This window comes from Drosophila sechellia, unplaced genomic scaffold (assembly GCF_004382195.2).
Source record: "Drosophila sechellia strain sech25 unplaced genomic scaffold, ASM438219v1 U_283, whole genome shotgun sequence".
Classification (NCBI taxonomy): Eukaryota; Metazoa; Arthropoda; class Insecta; order Diptera; family Drosophilidae; genus Drosophila; species Drosophila sechellia.
This window is the reverse complement of record NW_022611227.1, coordinates 5,634-25,351: the sequence shown is the minus strand read 5'-3', so window position 1 is coordinate 25,351 and position 19,718 is coordinate 5,634. Positions and strand designations below refer to the sequence as shown.

Below are 19,718 nucleotides of genomic sequence, written 5' to 3'. Positions count from 1 at the left end.
GCTTCCTGGAATACCGATGTGTAAAGTGTGGAGGCCCTCACGAATCGAGGGCATGTGAGAAGAGGGAGGACGACAAAGCGTGCTGCTTCCACTGCCAGGCGGACCATCCTGCGTCTTTCAAGGGATGCCCTGCATACAAAAGGGCCAAAGCACTCGCTGCTCCGAAAACAAGGCCCGTCGCTAATGCTAACAAGGCGCCGCCCGTGGCATCACCAAACGTCACCTCTGGCAGGAGCTACCGAGACGCCCTCAACGGAGTGCACGCAGCACCGCAGAATCCCACAACCCCAGTCCAAACCCAAACAGAAACCCCACACTCCGGTCAGATAGAAGCGATGTTCGCTCGCATGGAAGGAATGATGGAAAGGATGATGGAGCGCATGTTCACCCAGATGACACAGCTGGTGGCCACCATTCTCAACAGCAAGTCATGCAACTAAAGCTCCACCTAGTCGTCTGGAATGCGAACGGCCTGCAGAACAGCAAGGCCATAGTCGAGCACCATCTGAAGACCCACCAGATCGATATCCTACTCGTAGCCGAAACCCACTTCTCCCCCAGATCCCACTTTAATATCAGCGGATATGACCTCATCCATGCAGACCATCCTTCTGGCAGAGCACGCGGTGGAGCAGCCATCCTCATCAGGAGCGGTATTCAATACCTAGAGCTGCCCGCGTTTCAGCAAGACTGGGCACAATGTCCTGTCATCAGGATTGTCAGCCCGCAAGGAGATTTAGACATTGGAGCGGTCTACTTTCCCCCCAGATACCGCATAACAGCATCTCACCTCAGTGAGTTCTTCGAGCATTTTGGGCCCCGCTTCATAGCAGCTGGAGATTATAACGCCAAACATTCTTGGTGGGGATCGCGCGCCAACAACCCCAAAGGGAAAACTCTGTTTGGGTACCTGCAACGCCACCGACTGGACTGCCACTCCACTGGCGAGCCCACTCACTGGCCAACGAATCCCCTCAAGACTCCAGACCTACTGGACTTTGCTGTGTCGAAAGGCATAGGGCATGCGAAGATCAGCTGCACAACAAATGCTGATCTCCTGTCAGACCACTGTGCAATAAACGTGCTAATCAACACGCCAGTCCTCAGGAAAACCCCGCTCAGAAGGCTCACTGGAAAATATACCGACGCCGCCAAGTTCGCGTCCTGGATGCTCTCCACCGTCAATCCGAACCCCATCCTCAACACACCCAGGAACATTGATGAAGCTATCGGGAATCTCACCAGGCAGATGCAAAACGCTGCGGAATTCGCAAGCCCACCGCCACCAAAGACTGCGAGAACACCTAGCAGGGACCTCCACCTCTGGTCCCCGGAAATTGCGGCACTCGTGACTGAGAAGAGGCGTCTCAGGAGAGTTTGGTTCTTGACGCGCAATCCAAGAGACAAAACAGCGCTCAATCACGCCACAAAGGAGTTGAAGGACAAGATCTCCAGCCTACGCCAGGACTCCTTCCTCAGATTCCTCGAGGAACTCTCTCCCGGGGACCCAGACCACAATCTGTGGAACGTCACCCGCCACATTAAACGACCAGCCAAAAAGGTTTCCGCAGTGCGCAAAGCAGATGGATCCTGGTGCCTTTCGGATGCTGAAAGAGCAGAAGCTTTCGCCGAACACCTTTACAACGCCTTCTCTCCGTTCGACTGCTGCACTGCCGAAGAACATGCTGAAACAGCCCGGTTTCTCAATAGCCCAAGCTCTCCCGGTCCCCCGTTGGAACCAGTCGACCCTGAGGAAGTTGCGCAGGAGATTGCTCTACTGAAGAACAACAAATCTCCAGGCCTGGATCGTATAGATGCGGCGGCCCTAAAAATGCTCCCATCCCGCTGCACACAAATGCTGGCCAGCATTTACAACAGCTGCTTCCGGCTAGGGTACTTCCCGGAAGAGTGGAAAAGAGCAGAGGTTATTGTCCTCCTCAAGCCTGGTAAGCCTGAAGCCAATCTCGCCTCCTATCGTCCGATTAGTTTGCTGGCAATCCTCTCCAAAATACTCGAAAGAGTATTTTTGCGCAGAGTATTGCCAGTACTGGATGAGGCTGGTTTGATCCCCGATCACCAGTTTGGCTTCAGGCGCTCCCACGGAACACCAGAGCAATGCCACCGGCTAGTCGAACGGATCCTCGAGGCATTCGAGCAAAAGAAATACTGCTGCGCTGTAATGCTCGACGTGAAGCAGGCATTCGACAGAGTTTGGCATCCTGGACTCCTCCATAAACTCAAATCCTACCTCCCAAGCCCCCATTTTACCCTCCTCAAATCCTACACTGAGGGAAGAGCATTCCAAGTCAGATGCGGAAGTGCAATAAGCCTACCCAGACTGATCAGAGCTGGAGTTCCGCAAGGCAGTGTGCTCGGACCAATACTGTACACCCTTTACACCGCAGACCTTCCCATAATCCCCTCCAGGAACCTAACTATAGCGACTTATGCAGATGACACGGCTTTCCTCGCCTCCTCATCCGACCCACGAGAAGCCTCCGAAACAATCCAAAGGCAAATGGACGCGCTACATCCCTGGCTCAGCAGGTGGAACATCGTAGTGAACGCGGAAAAATCTACCCAAACAACATTTGCACTAAGGAGAGGAGACTGCCCACCGGTCACGCTAAACGGAGTCATCATTCCCAACGCACCCGCACCCAAGTACCTAGGACTTACCCTGGACCGCAGGCTCACTTGGCGTCCCCACATCGTCAGCAAACGCATACAGGCCGATGCGCGTCTGAGGCAGATGCATTGGCTTATTGGGAGAGGGTCCAAGCTAAGGCAGAACCACAAAATCCTGGTGTACAAGGCAATTCTCAAGCCCATCTGGACCTACGGGATACAGCTATGGGGCACGGCAAGCCACACGAATCGCCTGCGTATACAGCGGTTCCAGAATAGGTGCTTGAGAATTGCCTGTAATGCGCATCCCTACCACGAGAATGTCGCCATACATAGGGAACTTGGAATCCCACAAGTCGCTGATGAAATCTCCAGGCTCAGCGAGAGATACCTGAAAAGGCTCGAAAACCACCCTAACCACCTCGCCACCAACCTGTTAGACAATAGCCAAACAAGCAGACGTCTCATGAGGAGACACCCTCTCGATCTTCCACAACAATAGACAACACATATAAAACCCGCCACAAATACATGTACAATAGTATCCCTTAAGCTAATGTTCCCCCGCAAAACCATTTAATTATTGTCCACTAGGACAGATTTTAAATAAATAAACGCACGCTAAAGAAAAAAAAAAAAAAAAAAAAAAACTAAATTGATGACGAGGTGTTTGGCAACTTGACACAATTCATTAAAGTCTGTATATTAATTATATGATAGGGACAATATCATATGCGTCACTAAATTGATGACGAGGTGTTTGGCAACTTGATACAATTCTTTAAAGTCTTTATATCAAAAATTATATGATAGGGACAATATCATATGCGTCACTAAATTGATGACGAGGTGTTTGGCAACTTGACACAATTCATTAAAGTCTTTATATTAATTATATGATAGGGACAATATCATATGCGTCACTAAATTGATGACGAGGTGTTTGGCAACTTGACACAATCCATTAAAGTCTTTATATTAATTATATGATAGGGACAATATCATATGCGTCACTAAATTGATGACGAGGTGTTTGGCTACAGGAAAAAATCATTTATTTATCGAATCATCAAGCAAAGGATAAGCTTCAGTGGATCGCAGTATGGCAGCTGCTCAACCACTTACAACACCTTGCCTGTTACAAAAGTCGTTTACAATTGATTCTAGGCTTTGTCATTGTATTAAATAATGCTTTTATATGTAACTAGCGCGGCATCAGGTGATCGAAGATCCTCCTAATTTACTATGTTACAAATTACATTGGCATCACATCCATTGTCGTTTATAAAATAAATTATAAACTTTAAATGGTTTAGAAGCCATACAATGCAAATTGCCCCTTATTTATCATTGCAGTCCAGCACGGATACGACCTTAGAGGCGTTCAGGCATAATCCAACGGACGTAGCGTCATACCACTGTTCGCTCGAACAAGTATTGTGCCATTGGTCCGTACCTGCGGTTCCTCTCGTACTACGCAGGAATGCTGTCGCAACAACGTTTTGTCATTAGTAGGGTAAAACTAACCTGTCTCACGACGGTCTAAACCCAGCTCACGTTCCCTTGCATGGGTGAACAATCCAACGCTTGGTGAATTTTGCTTCACAATGATAGGAAGAGCCGACATCGAAGGATCAAAAAGCGACGTCGCTATGAACGCTTGGCCGCCACAAGCCAGTTATCCCTATGGTAACTTTTCTGACACCTCTTGTTAAAAACTCTTTAAACCAAAAGGATCGATAGGCCGAGCTTTTGCTGTCCCTGTGTGTACTGAACACCGAGATCAAGTCAGCATTTGCCCTTTTGCTCTATGTGTGGTTTCTGTCCGCACTGAGCTGGCCTTGGGACACCTCCGTTATTATTTGAGAGATGTACCGCCCCAGTCAAACTCCCTACCTGGCAATGTCCTTGAATTGGATCATACCTGAGTAATTGGAGTTATACCAAATTTTCAAATCAAAAATACATAAATGCATCGTTTTATTAAAGAATTTGTTTGCGATTATATAACAAACTCGTGATACTTTGATCAAGAAGCTTGCATCAAAACCCAATACCATAAGATATAATAAATATATCCGTATAATGGCTAGGAAATGATACACGTTCCATTTAATCAAGTAAGTAAGGAAACAATAAGAGTAGTGGTATTTCATTGACGATACCAAACCGAGGTCTAATATCTCCCACTTATTCTACACCTCTTATGTCTCCTTACACTGCCAGATTAGAGTCAAGCTCAAAAGGGTCTTCTTTCCCCGCTAATTATTCCAAGCCCGTTCCCTTGGCTGTGGTTTCGCTAGATAGTAGATAGGGACAGTAGGAATCTCGTTAATCCATTCATGCGCGTCACTAATTAGATGACGAGGCATTTGGCTACCTGCGCTTACTTGAATTTCTTCACTTTGACATTCAGAGCACTGGGCAGAAATCACATTGTGTCAACACCCGCTAGGGCCATCACAATGCTTTGTTTTAATTAGACAGTCGGATTCCCCAAGTCCGTGCCAGTTCTGAATTGATTGTTAATTGATAATCGTTATAATTGATAAGAACTAATTGGTTTAACCCAAATAGTATTCTTAAAAATTTTAGCAAGAAAGTTCCACAATTGGCTACGTAACTAAACTATCCGGGGAACAAGTAACTAACATAAATGCTAGAAACTCTATTTACCCAGAACGAGCACATAAACCATGTTATTGTTTCCCAATCAAGCCCGACTATCTCAATCTTCAGAGCCAATCCTTATCCCGAAGTTACGGATCTAATTTGCCGACTTCCCTTACCTACATTATTCTATCGACTAGAGACTCTTCACCTTGGAGACCAGCTGCGGATATTGGTACGGCCTGTTGAGAAGTTTGCGTGTCCCCACCATAAATTTTCAAGGTCCGAGGAGAAAATATCGACACAACAGTATATGTCATGCTCTTCTAGCCCATCTACCATATCTCTCTGCGAAAGACTTCCATGGTAGTACGGCTATAAAACAGAAAAGAAAACTCTTCCGATATCTCTCGACGGCTTCTTTATGGTCGTTCCTGTTGCCAGGATGAGCACGAGGCCCATATTTAATAACAAACGGATACTCAACAGGTTACGGAATTGGAACCGTATTCCCTTTCGTTCAAAATTATTCAAGTGTATTATATTCGCTTTGTTTATATAGTTAGGCATTTTTGTTTTACTTGAAAATTTTCGGCTTTCGCCTTGAACTTAGGACCGACTAACTCGTGATCAACCACTGTTCACACGAAACCCTTCTCCACTTCAGTCCTCCAAGGTCTCATTCGATTATTTGCTACTACCACCAAGATCTGTACCAATGGCAGCTCCATGCAGGCTTACGCCAAACACTTCTACGCATACCATTGTACCTTCCTACTCACTAAAGTTTCAAAATTTATATCACAAGTAATATAAATCATCTACTTTAGCGGTAATGTATAGGTATACAACTTAAGCGCCATCCATTTTAAGGGCTAGTTGCTTCGGCAGGTGAGTTGTTACACACTCCTTAGCGGATTTCGACTTCCATGATCACCGTCCTGCTGTTTTAAGCAACCAACGCCTTTCATGGTATCTGCATGAGTTGTTAATTTGGGCACCGTAACATTACGTTTGGTTCATCCCACAGCGCCAGTTCTGCTTACCAAAAGTGGCCCACTGGGCACATTATATCATAACCTTGAACTTCATATCAAGAAAGTTAAGGTTCTTACCCATTTAAAGTTTGAGAATAGGTTAAGATCGTTTCGACCCTAAGGCCTCTAATCATTCGCTTTACCAGATAAGATTATTTTATATAATATTAAAATGCACCAGCTATCCTGAGGGAAACTTCGGAAGGAACCAGCTACTAGATGGTTCGATTGGTCTTTCGCCCCTATACTCAATTCTGACAATCGATTTGCACGTCAGAACTGTTTCGGTCTTCCATCAGGGTTTCCCCTGACTTCAACCTGATCAAGTATAGTTCACCATCTTTCGGGTCACAGCATATATGCTCAAGGTACGTTCCAGTTAGAGGCATAAATAATATAAATATACATTATACATAACTATATAGAACGCCCCGGGATTGTGTTAATTAGCTATAAATAGCTAAAAAACTAATCCCATTATTAGTCAAGTTAATTACGCTATTAGGTTTACATCCCAATAACTTGCACATATGTTAGACTCCTTGGTCCGTGTTTCAAGACGGGTCCCGAAGGTATCCTGAATCTTTCGCATTGTTAATCATACAAGAGCATATAATAAACACAAAAATCAATGATAATTATGCCATTATATAATTCCGAAAAATTAACGCTCTGTAATAATATAAATCTATCAGCACTTTATCAAATTAATAACATTTATTCTGTGTTAAAATGCAAGCAATTTAATTGGAATAAACTATAAGTTATATTTTATGATAAATTTGGGATATGCTAATAGATTACAATGTCCTTATATGGAAAAAATGCACATTATTCTTAATAATATTATTTAAATATTACAATTTTAATGATGAATTTTCCATAACGGATATTCAGGTTCATCGGGCTTAACCTCTAAGCAGTTTCACGTACTGTTTAACTCTCTATTCAGAGTTCTTTTCAACTTTCCCTCACGGTACTTGTTTACTATCGGTCTCATGGTTATATTTAGTTTTAGATGGAGTTTACCACCCACTTAGTGCTGCACTATCAAGCAACACGACTCTTTGGAAACATCATCTAGCAATCATTAACGTTATACGGGCCTGGCACCCTCTATGGGTAAATGGCCTCATTTAAGAAGGACTTAAATCATTAATTTCTCATACTAGAATATTGACGCTCCATACACTGCATCTCACATTTGCCATATAGACAAAGTGACTTAGTGCTGAACTGTTTTCTTTTCGCTCGCCGCTACTAAGAAAATCCTTGTTAGTTTCTTTTCCTCCCCTAATTAATATGCTTAAATTCAGGGGTAGTCCCATATGAGTTGAGGTTGTATATATAACTATATTTTGCCATAAATTCTTTATATATAAATGATAAAACAATCAATTAAATTCGTTATAAATAGTTCCAATAGTTCTTGTAAGCAAAGTCATTTTTATCCATTTAACGAACCAACGAAGAATAATAACAAAACCAAGATTTTTCTTTTTCCGAATCATTAATAAGAGACAATTCTAGATGAAAAATATTTCAATTTTTTATGCTAGACATTTCTCAGTATTATTTGATTGAAAAAGAAAATATTTCTCTTCGTTTTTCACATTCAAATGTGAGATAATGTTTTTCATTTCTTTTTTAATATTATGAATAAAATCATTATTTAATCCAATAATATACCATATGCTTATAAAAAATTTATAAACAACTTAATTAGCATAGTCTTACAACCCTCAACCATATGTAGTCCAAGCAGCACTATAAAATTAATTAAAGTACATAACAGCATGGACTGCGATATGCGTTCAAAATGTCGATGTTCATGTGTCCTGCAGTTCACACGATGACGCACAGTTTGCTGCGTTCTTCATCGACCCATGAGCCGAGTGATCCACCGCTTAGAGTTTTATAATTCAATTTTATATAATGTCAATATTGTTTTTATTGAAAGAAATTAAAAATACACCATTTTACTGGCATATATCAATTCCTTCAATAAATTTATTTTTATACCTAAAATAAATGTTGCGAAATGTCTTAGTTTCATATAAGCATTATGTATCATAATAATCTGGTTATGGTTTGCTATTTTGGGTGACACATACTGCAAAATTTATATAAAACATTAACCTGATGGATGACAGGTACAAACATTGTATATTTTAGGTTGTTGCATTAGCCAACGTATGCTCATAACATAGATGAACAATACATATTCGCAACGCGTGTATATTATGGTCCATATACACACACACTTATTTTGATTACCACACATTCAAAATTATTTTTATTTTAATTCGACTTCTACTTTCGAATTTAGTTTAGTTTCTTCGATTTCCATTTTCGAGAATTTGTTTTTATAGGAAACGCCGTTGTTGTAGTAAGTACTGCCACAAATACGCACAGCAACATTAATAATGTTAAAGTCTTTTTATGAGGTTGCCAAGCCCCACATATAAAATAAAAGCCATCTTCATTTTATTTTGACTTTAACTTTTGATTCCGTGGAATCATTTTGTAATATTTTTATTTTGGTAAATTGTATTTATTTGTATTATAACAAATATTTATTAACGATAAGGATATTATACAATAATGATCCTTCCGCAGGTTCACCTACGGAAACCTTGTTACGACTTTTACTTCCTCTAAATAATCAAGTTCGGTCAACTTTTGCGAAACAACCGTAACACGCAAGGCGTCACAGTGATCACGTCCGGAGACCTCACTAAATAATTCAATCGGTAGTAGCGACGGGCGGTGTGTACAAAGGGCAGGGACGTAATCAATGCGAGTTAATGACTCACACTTACTGGGAATTCCAAGTTCATGTGAACAGTTTCAGTTCACAATCCCAAGCATGAAAGTGGTTCAGCGGTTTACCCGGACCTCTCGGTCTAGGAAATACACGTTGATACTTTCATTGTAGCGCGCGTGCAGCCCAGGACATCTAAGGGCATCACAGACCTGTTATTGCTCAATCTCATTATTGCTAGACGCAATTTGTCCATTTAAGAAGCTAGTGTCCTTATAATGGGACAAACCAACAGGTACGGCTCCACTTACATAAACACATTCAAACACAATAAACATTTTACTGCCACCATGAATGAAGGCTAACATAAGCTTCAGCACCATAATCCTGAAGATATCTATTTAATATATTTGAGTCTCGTTCGTTATCGGAATTAACCAGACAAATCACTCCACGAACTAAGAACGGCCATGCACCACCACCCATAGATTCGAGAAAGAGCTATCAATCTGTCTTACACACTTATGTTCGGACCTGGTAAGTTTTCCCGTGTTGAGTCAAATTAAGCCGCAGGCTCCACTCCTGGTGGTGCCCTTCCGTCAATTCCTTTAAGTTTCAGCTTTGCAACCATACTTCCCCCGGAGCCCAAAAGCTTTGGTTTCCCGGGAAGCGACTGAGAGAGCCATAAAAGTAGCTACACCCAATTGCTAGCTGGCATCGTTTATGGTTAGAACTAGGGCGGTATCTGATCGCCTTCGAACCTCTAACTTTCGTTCTTGATTAATGAAAACATCTTTGGCAAATGCTTTCGCTTAAGTTAGTCTTACGACGGTCCAAGAATTTCACCTCTCGCGTCGTAATACTAATGCCCCCAAACTGCTTCTATTAATCATTACCTCTTGATCTGAAAACCAATGAAAGCAGAACAGAGGTCTTATTTCATTATCCCATGCACAGAATATTCAGGCATTTGAAGCCTGCTTTAAGCACTCTAATTTGTTCAAAGTAATAGTACCGGCCCACAATAACACTCGTTTAAGAGCACTAGTGCAGGTTTTTAAATAGGAGGAACATATGAAAAAATACAAGTATTTAATCACATATAAGAACTCCACCGGTAATACGCTTACATACATAAAGGTATAGTACTAACCACAATTGTAAGTTGTACTACCCGTATGAAGCACAAGTTCAACTACGAACGTTTTAACCGCAACAACTTTAATATACGCTATTGGAGCTGGAATTACCGCGGCTGCTGGCACCAGACTTGCCCTCCAATTGGTCCTTGTTAAAGGATTTAAAGTGTACTCATTCCAATTACAGGGCCTCGGATATGAGTCCTGTATTGTTATTTTTCGTCACTACCTCCCCGAGCTGGGAGTGGGTAATTTACGCGCCTGCTGCCTTCCTTAGATGTGGTAGCCGTTTCTCAGGCTCCCTCTCCGGAATCGAACCCTGATTCCCCGTTACCCGTTGCAACCATGGTAGTCCTAGATACTACCATCAAAAGTTGATAGGGCAGACATTTGAAAGATCTGTCGTCGGTACAAGACCATACGATCTGCATGTTATCTAGAGTTCAACCAATATAACGATCTTGCGATCGCTTGGTTTTAGCCTAATAAAAGCACATGTCCCATAAGGTTCATGTTTTAATTGCATGTATTAGCTCTAGAATTACCACAGTTATCCAAGTAACTGTTAACGATCTAAGGAACCATAACTGATATAATGAGCCTTTTGCGGTTTCACTTTTAATTCGTGTGTACTTAGACATGCATGGCTTAATCTTTGAGACAAGCATATAACTACTGGCAGGATCAACCAGAATAATGTTTTTCCTTCATATTCCATTCATATTTTTTGAATCGAAATAAGCAATATAATAGATATATAGATTTTTCACTTTATATAATTCCATGATTTTTATTATATTGAATAAAATTCAATATTTCGCCTTTGGGTAAAATTTTAAATATATAAATATAAGTAAAAAATCTATTCGATTACGGCCATTTTTATATAGCATTCGTAATCCATATTTTCATTTTTAATTTATACTTGTTTTACCAATATAACAAGAATTTCATATAATTATTGTAATATATATGTTTCTATAATTTTATCTTTTTATATATACATATTTCATTATAAAATATCATTTTATTTCCAACATACATAATTATTGTATCCACACATGTACAATTTTTGTTTAACCAATATAAATATTAAGTTAAATCATTTGCATTTTGAAGATAAATTTAAAATTTATCTCTTTTCATATATCTCTCTGGTAATATATAACATAAAACCAAGCGCATATGATAATATTTCCACATTTAATATATAATTTTATATTTCTTTCATAAGAATCCATATTTGTATTATACCGTAACGATATAATAATCCAACTATACGGCAGGTAATAAATTAATATTTGCCTGCCTCCAAAAATTAACGATAATATATGGAAACGATTTGTTATTCTATATATAATAGAAACTTGACTTTTGTTTCAACGATATTATCTAAAAAGCGTATATTCCTATTATCCGCGGAGCCAAGTCCCGTGTTCTATAGAACTGAGAAACAAATTTGTACGGATAATAATATACTTTATTTTATGTAACCAATATAAACATAATCCGAAATAAATATTTCGAATAATGCGGGAGGTCGGCAACCACTGCCTACCTATAGTAGTTTTTGAACCCGCTGTCCTCAAAGCGGGTATTTTCAATTCCGTTTGCCACCCAACATACGGTCTATTCTCTTATATATTAAGAGATTATAGGAACATTTCATTTTTTTTCCATTATTCATATATAATATGATTATTTTTTTTTTTATACATATAATAAATATTAATTTTTATATGTTTATTATTTAATTTACTCATATAATTGCCAAATTCATATGAATACATAAGTTTTGAACAATATGAGAGGTCGGCAACCACTGCCTACCTATAGTAGTTTTTGAACCCTCTGTCGTAATTCCGGTCGTTTACACTACTATACCCTCTCACTATAATGGCTTTTCTCTATAATACTAAGAGAATATGGGAATATCTCAGCATTTTTTCCCATATACATATAATAATTAACCATTTTCATATGTATATTATTTAATTTAATCATACAATTGCCAAAATCATATGAATACATAAGTTTTGAACAATATGAGAGGTCGGCAACCACTGCCTACCTATAGTAGTTTTTGAACCCTCTGTCGTAATTCCGGTGGTTTACACTACTATACCCTCTCACTTAAATGGCTTTTCTCTATAATACTAAGAGAATATGGGAATATCTCTGCATTTTTTCCCATATACATATAATAATTAATCATTTTCGTATGTATATTATTTAATTTACTCATACAATTGCCAAAATCATATGAATACATAAGTTTTGAACAATATGAGAGGTCGGCAACCACTGCCTACCTATAGTAGTTTTTGAACCCTCTGTCGTAATTCCGGTCGTTTACACTACTATACCCTCTCACTTAAATGGCTTTTCTCTATAATACTAAGAGAATATGGGAATATCTCTGCATTTTTTCCCATATACATATAATAATTAACCATTTTCATATGTATATTATTTAATTTAATCATATAATTGCCAAAATCATATGAATACATAAGTTTTGAACAATATGAGAGGTCGGCAACCACTGCCTACCTATAGTAGTTTTTGAACCCTCTGTCGTAATTCCGGTCGTTTACACTACTATACCCTCTCACTATAATGGATTTTCTCTATAATACTAAGAGAATGTGGGAATATTTCAGCATTTTTTCCCTTATACATATAATAATTAATCATTTTCATATGTATATTATTTAATTTACTCATATAATTGCCAAATTCATATGAATACATAAGTTTTGAACAATATGAGAGGTCGGCAACCACTGCCTACCTATAGTAGTTTTTGAACCCTCTGTCGTAATTCCGGTCGTTTACACTACTATACCCTCTCACTATAATGGATTTTCTCTATAATACTAAGAGAATGTGGGAATATTTCAGCATTTTTTCCCTTATACATATAATAATTAATCATTTTCATATGTATATTATTTAATTTACTCATACAATTGCCAAAATCATATGAATACATAAGTTTTGAACAATATGAGAGGTCGGCAACCACTGCCTACCTATAGTAGTTTTTGAACCCTCTGTCGTAATTCCGGTCGTTTACACTACTATACCCTCTCACTTAAATGGCTTTTCTCTATAATACTAAGAGAATATGGGAATATCTTAGCATTTTTTCCCATATACATATAATAATTAACCATTTTCATATGTATATTTTTTAATTTACTCATATAATTGCCAAAATCATATAAATACATAAGTTTGAACAATATCAGAGGTCGGCAACGGTCTTTCCTCTATAATACTAAGATAATATGGGAATATTTCATCATTTTTTCCCTTATACATATAATAATTAATCATTTTCATATGTATATTATTTAATTTACTCGTATAATTGTCAAAATCCTATGAACACATAAGAGAATACAATATGAGAGGTCGGCGCAACCATAATATAGTAGTTGATGACGAGGTGTTTGGCAACTTGACACAATCCATTAAAGTCTTTATATTAATTATATGAAAGGGACAATATCATATGCGTCACTAAATTGATGACGAGGTGTTTGGCAACTTGATACAATTCTTTAAAGTCTTTATATCAAAAATTATATGATAGGGACAATATCATATGCGTCACTAAATTGATGACGAGGTGTTTGGCAACTTGACACAATTCATTAGAGTCTGTATATTAATTATATGATAGGGACAATATCATATGCGTCACTAAATTGATGACGAGGTGTTTGGCAACTTGATACAATTCTTTAAAGTCTTTATATCAAAAATTATATAATAAGGACAATATCATATGCGTCACTAAATTGATGACGAGGTGTTTGGCAACTTGACACAATCCATTAAAGTCTTTATATTAATTATATGATAGGGACAATATCATATGCGTCACTAAATTGATGACGAGGTGTTTGGCAACTTGATACAATTCTTTAAAGTCTATATATCAAAAATTATATGATAGGGACAATATCATATGCGTCACTAAATTGATGACGAGGTGTTTGGCAACTTGACACAATTCATTAAAGTCTGTATATTAATTATATGATAGGGACAATATCATATGCGTCACTAAATTGATGACGAGGTGTTTGGCAACTTGATACAATTCTTTAAAGTCTTTATATCAAAAATTATATGATAAGGACAATATCATATGCGTCACTAAATTGATGACGAGGTGTTTGGCAACTTGACACAATCCATTAAAGTCTTTATATTAATTATATGATAGGGACAATATCATATGCGTCACTAAATTGATGACGAGGTGTTTGGCAACTTGATACAATTCTTTAAAGTCTTTATATCAAAAATTATATGATAAGGACAATATCATATGCGTCACTAAATTGATGACGAGGTGTTTGGCAACTTGACACAATTCATTAAAGTCTTTATATTAATTATATGATAGGGACAATATCATATGCGTCACTAAATTGATGACGAGGTGTTTGGCAACTTGACACAATCCATTAAAGTCTTTATATTAATTATATGATAGGGACAATATCATATGCGTCACTAAATTGATGACGAGGTGTTTGGCAACTTGATTCAATTCTTTAAAGTCTTTATATCAAAAATTATATGATAAGGACAATATCATATGCGTCACTAAATTGATGACGAGGTGTTTGGCAACTTGACACAATTCATTAAAGTCTGTATATTAATTATATGATAGGGACAATATCATATGCGTCACTAAATTGATCAGAGTCGCGATCGAACACTCGACGAGTGCAGACGTGCCTGCGGATCGACAGCAAATTGTTAGCAAATTGTTAGCAAATTGTTCACAGTTGTAAGTCCCGTTACTTGTGCCCAGCCACTTCGCGTCGCGTGATCTTGTCGCGCGTTTTGATTGGCCCAGCCAACGTACCTAACGGTAGTTCGCACTAACACCATCGCACACCCGAGTGTGCGTGTTATCAGCGCAAAAAACCCAGTGCTCGAAGCAGCGGTATAATTGCAAAGCAGCAGCCACGTGCTGCCTGGCTCACCGGCTTACGGTGCCCAGCTTCCCCCCCCCCCCCCCTCCTCACTCCTTATCAACTTTGGAGAAGATGGACTGGCAGGCCCCCCCGCGCACCCACAAGCTTGGAACAACACCACGCAAAAAGGCTCTGAGAACACGCAAGAGCAGCTCCAGCAGCGAGGGAAGCACCTCGCATACAGAGCCGGGCGAGATAAAGCGAAAACCGGCAAAGAAAGCACAGGGAGAGGAGCTGGAAGATAAGCCAAGCACTAGCGCAGCTCTGCGCAAGAAGCTCGCCAACAACGCCTTCGCTTTACTCTCGACCGAAGAAGACGAGTACGACCAAGAGAGCTCTGATGACGAACCCGGACCTAAAGACGATTCCAAGCCCAAGACCCCCGAGAAACCAAAGCCCACCCCGAAGACCATCAAGCCACCTCCGATTTTTATCCCCGATGTGACCAACATCTCGGCACTCGTCAAGATGATCACGACTCTTGTAGGCCCGAAGAACAATTTTACCTACAAGACCGTGAATGGCAACAACGTACGTGTCATGATGCCGGACAAAGAGTCCTATACAGCTCTGCGTCTCCAACTTGTGGCCCAAAACAAGAGGCATCGGACTTTCCAGCCGAAAGATGAACGTGCATACAAGGTTGTCATCAAAGGACTCCACCACTCCACCGATCGTGAGGAAATCATTGAAGACCTTCGCAGACAAGGGCACGCTGTTAGAGATCTGCACAATCCCATTGGCAGAAGAACTAAAGAACCGCTGGGAATATTCTTCGCCAACCTGGAGCCTTCCAGCAACAACAAAGACGTCTACCAAGTCAAGCGGATCTGCAGGTCGGTAGTAACCATTGAACCGCCGCAGAAGTTCAACGACGTGCCTCAATGCTTCAGGTGCCAAGGATTCGGTCATACACAGCGTTACTGCTTCCTGGAATACCGATGTGTAAAGTGTGGAGGCCCTCACGAATCGAGGGCATGTGAGAAGAGGGAGGACGACAAAGCGTGCTGCTTCCACTGCCAGGCGGACCATCCTGCGTCTTTCAAGGGATGCCCTGCATACAAAAGGGCCAAAGCACTCGCTGCTCCGAAAACAAGGCCCGTCGCTAATGCTAACAAGGCGCCGCCCGTGGCATCACCAAACGTCACCTCTGGCAGGAGCTACCGAGACGCCCTCAACGGAGTGCACGCAGCACCGCAGAATCCCACAACCCCAGTCCAAACCCAAACAGAAACCCCACACTCCGGTCAGATAGAAGCGATGTTCGCTCGCATGGAAGGAATGATGGAAAGGATGATGGAGCGCATGTTCACCCAGATGACACAGCTGGTGGCCACCATTCTCAACAGCAAGTCATGCAACTAAAGCTCCACCTAGTCGTCTGGAATGCGAACGGCCTGCAGAACAGCAAGGCCATAGTCGAGCACCATCTGAAGACCCACCAGATCGATATCCTACTCGTAGCCGAAACCCACTTCTCCCCCAGATCCCACTTTAATATCAGCGGATATGACCTCATCCATGCAGACCATCCTTCTGGCAGAGCACGCGGTGGAGCAGCCATCCTCATCAGGAGCGGTATTCAATACCTAGAGCTGCCCGCGTTTCAGCAAGACTGGGCACAATGTCCTGTCATCAGGATTGTCAGCCCGCAAGGAGATTTAGACATTGGAGCGGTCTACTTTCCCCCCAGATACCGCATAACAGCATCTCACCTCAGTGAGTTCTTCGAGCATTTTGGGCCCCGCTTCATAGCAGCTGGAGATTATAACGCCAAACATTCTTGGTGGGGATCGCGCGCCAACAACCCCAAAGGGAAAACTCTGTTTGGGTACCTGCAACGCCACCGACTGGACTGCCACTCCACTGGCGAGCCCACTCACTGGCCAACGAATCCCCTCAAGACTCCAGACCTACTGGACTTTGCTGTGTCGAAAGGCATAGGGCATGCGAAGATCAGCTGCACAACAAATGCTGATCTCCTGTCAGACCACTGTGCAATAAACGTGCTAATCAACACGCCAGTCCTCAGGAAAACCCCGCTCAGAAGGCTCACTGGAAAATATACCGACGCCGCCAAGTTCGCGTCCTGGATGCTCTCCACCGTCAATCCGAACCCCATCCTCAACACACCCAGGAACATTGATGAAGCTATCGGGAATCTCACCAGGCAGATGCAAAACGCTGCGGAATTCGCAAGCCCACCGCCACCAAAGACTGCGAGAACACCTAGCAGGGACCTCCACCTCTGGTCCCCGGAAATTGCGGCACTCGTGACTGAGAAGAGGCGTCTCAGGAGAGTTTGGTTCTTGACGCGCAATCCAAGAGACAAAACAGCGCTCAATCACGCCACAAAGGAGTTGAAGGACAAGATCTCCAGCCTACGCCAGGACTCCTTCCTCAGATTCCTCGAGGAACTCTCTCCCGGGGACCCAGACCACAATCTGTGGAACGTCACCCGCCACATTAAACGACCAGCCAAAAAGGTTTCCGCAGTGCGCAAAGCAGATGGATCCTGGTGCCTTTCGGATGCTGAAAGAGCAGAAGCTTTCGCCGAACACCTTTACAACGCCTTCTCTCCGTTCGACTGCTGCACTGCCGAAGAACATGCTGAAACAGCCCGGTTTCTCAATAGCCCAAGCTCTCCCGGTCCCCCGTTGGAACCAGTCGACCCTGAGGAAGTTGCGCAGGAGATTGCTCTACTGAAGAACAACAAATCTCCAGGCCTGGATCGTATAGATGCGGCGGCCCTAAAAATGCTCCCATCCCGCTGCACACAAATGCTGGCCAGCATTTACAACAGCTGCTTCCGGCTAGGGTACTTCCCGGAGGAGTGGAAAAGAGCAGAGGTTATTGTCCTCCTCAAGCCTGGTAAGCCTGAAGCCAATCTCGCCTCCTATCGTCCGATTAGTTTGCTGGCAATCCTCTCCAAAATACTCGAAAGAGTATTTTTGCGCAGAGTATTGCCAGTACTGGATGAGGCTGGTTTGATCCCCGATCACCAGTTTGGCTTCAGGCGCTCCCACGGAACACCAGAGCAATGCCACCGGCTAGTCGAACGGATCCTCGAGGCATTCGAGCAAAAGAAATACTGCTGCGCTGTAATGCTCGACGTGAAGCAGGCATTCGACAGAGTTTGGCATCCTGGACTCCTCCATAAACTCAAATCCTACCTCCCAAGCCCCCATTTTACCCTCCTCAAATCCTACACTGAGGGAAGAGCATTCCAAGTCAGATGCGGAAGTGCAATAAGCCTACCCAGAATGATCAGAGCTGGAGTTCCGCAAGGCAGTGTGCTCGGACCAATACTGTACACCCTTTACACCGCAGACCTTCCCATAATCCCCTCCAGGAACCTAACTATAGCGACTTATGCAGATGACACGGCTTTCCTCGCCTCCTCATCCGACCCACGAGAAGCCTCCGAAACAATCCAAAGGCAAATGGACGCGCTACATCCCTGGCTCAGCAGGTGGAACATCGTAGTGAACGCGGAAAAATCTACCCAAACAACATTTGCACTAAGGAGAGGAGACTGCCCACCGGTCACGCTAAACGGAGTCATCATTCCCAACGCACCCGCACCCAAGTACCTAGGACTTACCCTGGACCGCAGGCTCACTTGGCGTCCCCACATCGTCAGCAAACGCATACAGGCCGATGCGCGTCTGAGGCAGATGCATTGGCTTATTGGGAGAGGGTCCAAGCTAAGGCAGAACCACAAAATCCTGGTGTACAAGGCAATTATCAAGCCCATCTGGACCTACGGGATACAGCTATGGGGCACGGCAAGCCACACGAATCGCCTGCGTATACAGCGGTTCCAGAATAGGTGCTTGAGAATTGCCTGTAATGCGCATCCCTACCACGAGAATGTCGCCATACATAGGGAACTTGGAATCCCACAAGTCGCTGATGAAATCTCCAGGCTCAGCGAGAGATACCTGAAAAGGCTCGAAAACCACCCTAACCACCTCGCCACCAACCTGTTAGACAATAGCCAAACAAGCAGACGTCTCATGAGGAGACACCCTCTCGATCTTCCACAACAATAGACAACACATATAAAACCCGCCACAAATACATGTACAATAGTATCCCTTAAGCTAATGTTCCCCCGCAAAACCATTTAATTATTGTCCACTAGGACAGATTTTAAATAAATAAACGCACGCTAAAAAAAAAAAAAAAAAAAAAAAAAAAAAAAAAAACTAAATTGATGACGAGGTGTTTGGCAACTTGATACAATTCTTTAAAGTCTTTATATCAAAAATTATATGATAGGGACAATATCATATGCGTCACTAAATTGATGACGAGGTGTTTGGCAACTTGACACAATTCATTAAAGTCTTTATATTAATTATATGATAGGGACAATATCATATGCGTCACTAAATTGATGACGAGGTGTTTGGCAACTTGACACAATCCATTAAAGTCTTTATATTAATTATATGATAGGGACAATATCATATGCGTCACTAAATTGATGACGAGGTGTTTGGCTACAGGAAAAAATCATTTATTTATC

General features: G+C 41.7%; 3 non-coding genes across 3 annotated transcripts; all 3 read right to left on the bottom strand.

The window, feature by feature from the left end:
• Positions 1-3,689: 3,689 nt before the first annotated feature.
• Positions 3,690-7,617, bottom strand: LOC116803078. The gene has a single exon (XR_004363363.1). It is a non-coding gene; the product is annotated as a large subunit ribosomal RNA (ribosomal RNA).
• Positions 7,618-8,011: 394 nt separating this feature from the next.
• Positions 8,012-8,190, bottom strand: LOC116803076. Its single transcript, XR_004363361.1, has one exon. It is a non-coding gene; the product is annotated as a 5.8S ribosomal RNA (ribosomal RNA).
• A 687-nt stretch (positions 8,191-8,877) lies between these two features.
• LOC116803077 lies at positions 8,878-10,873 on the bottom strand. The gene has a single exon (XR_004363362.1). It is a non-coding gene; the product is annotated as a small subunit ribosomal RNA (ribosomal RNA).
• Positions 10,874-19,718: the final 8,845 nt, after the last annotated feature.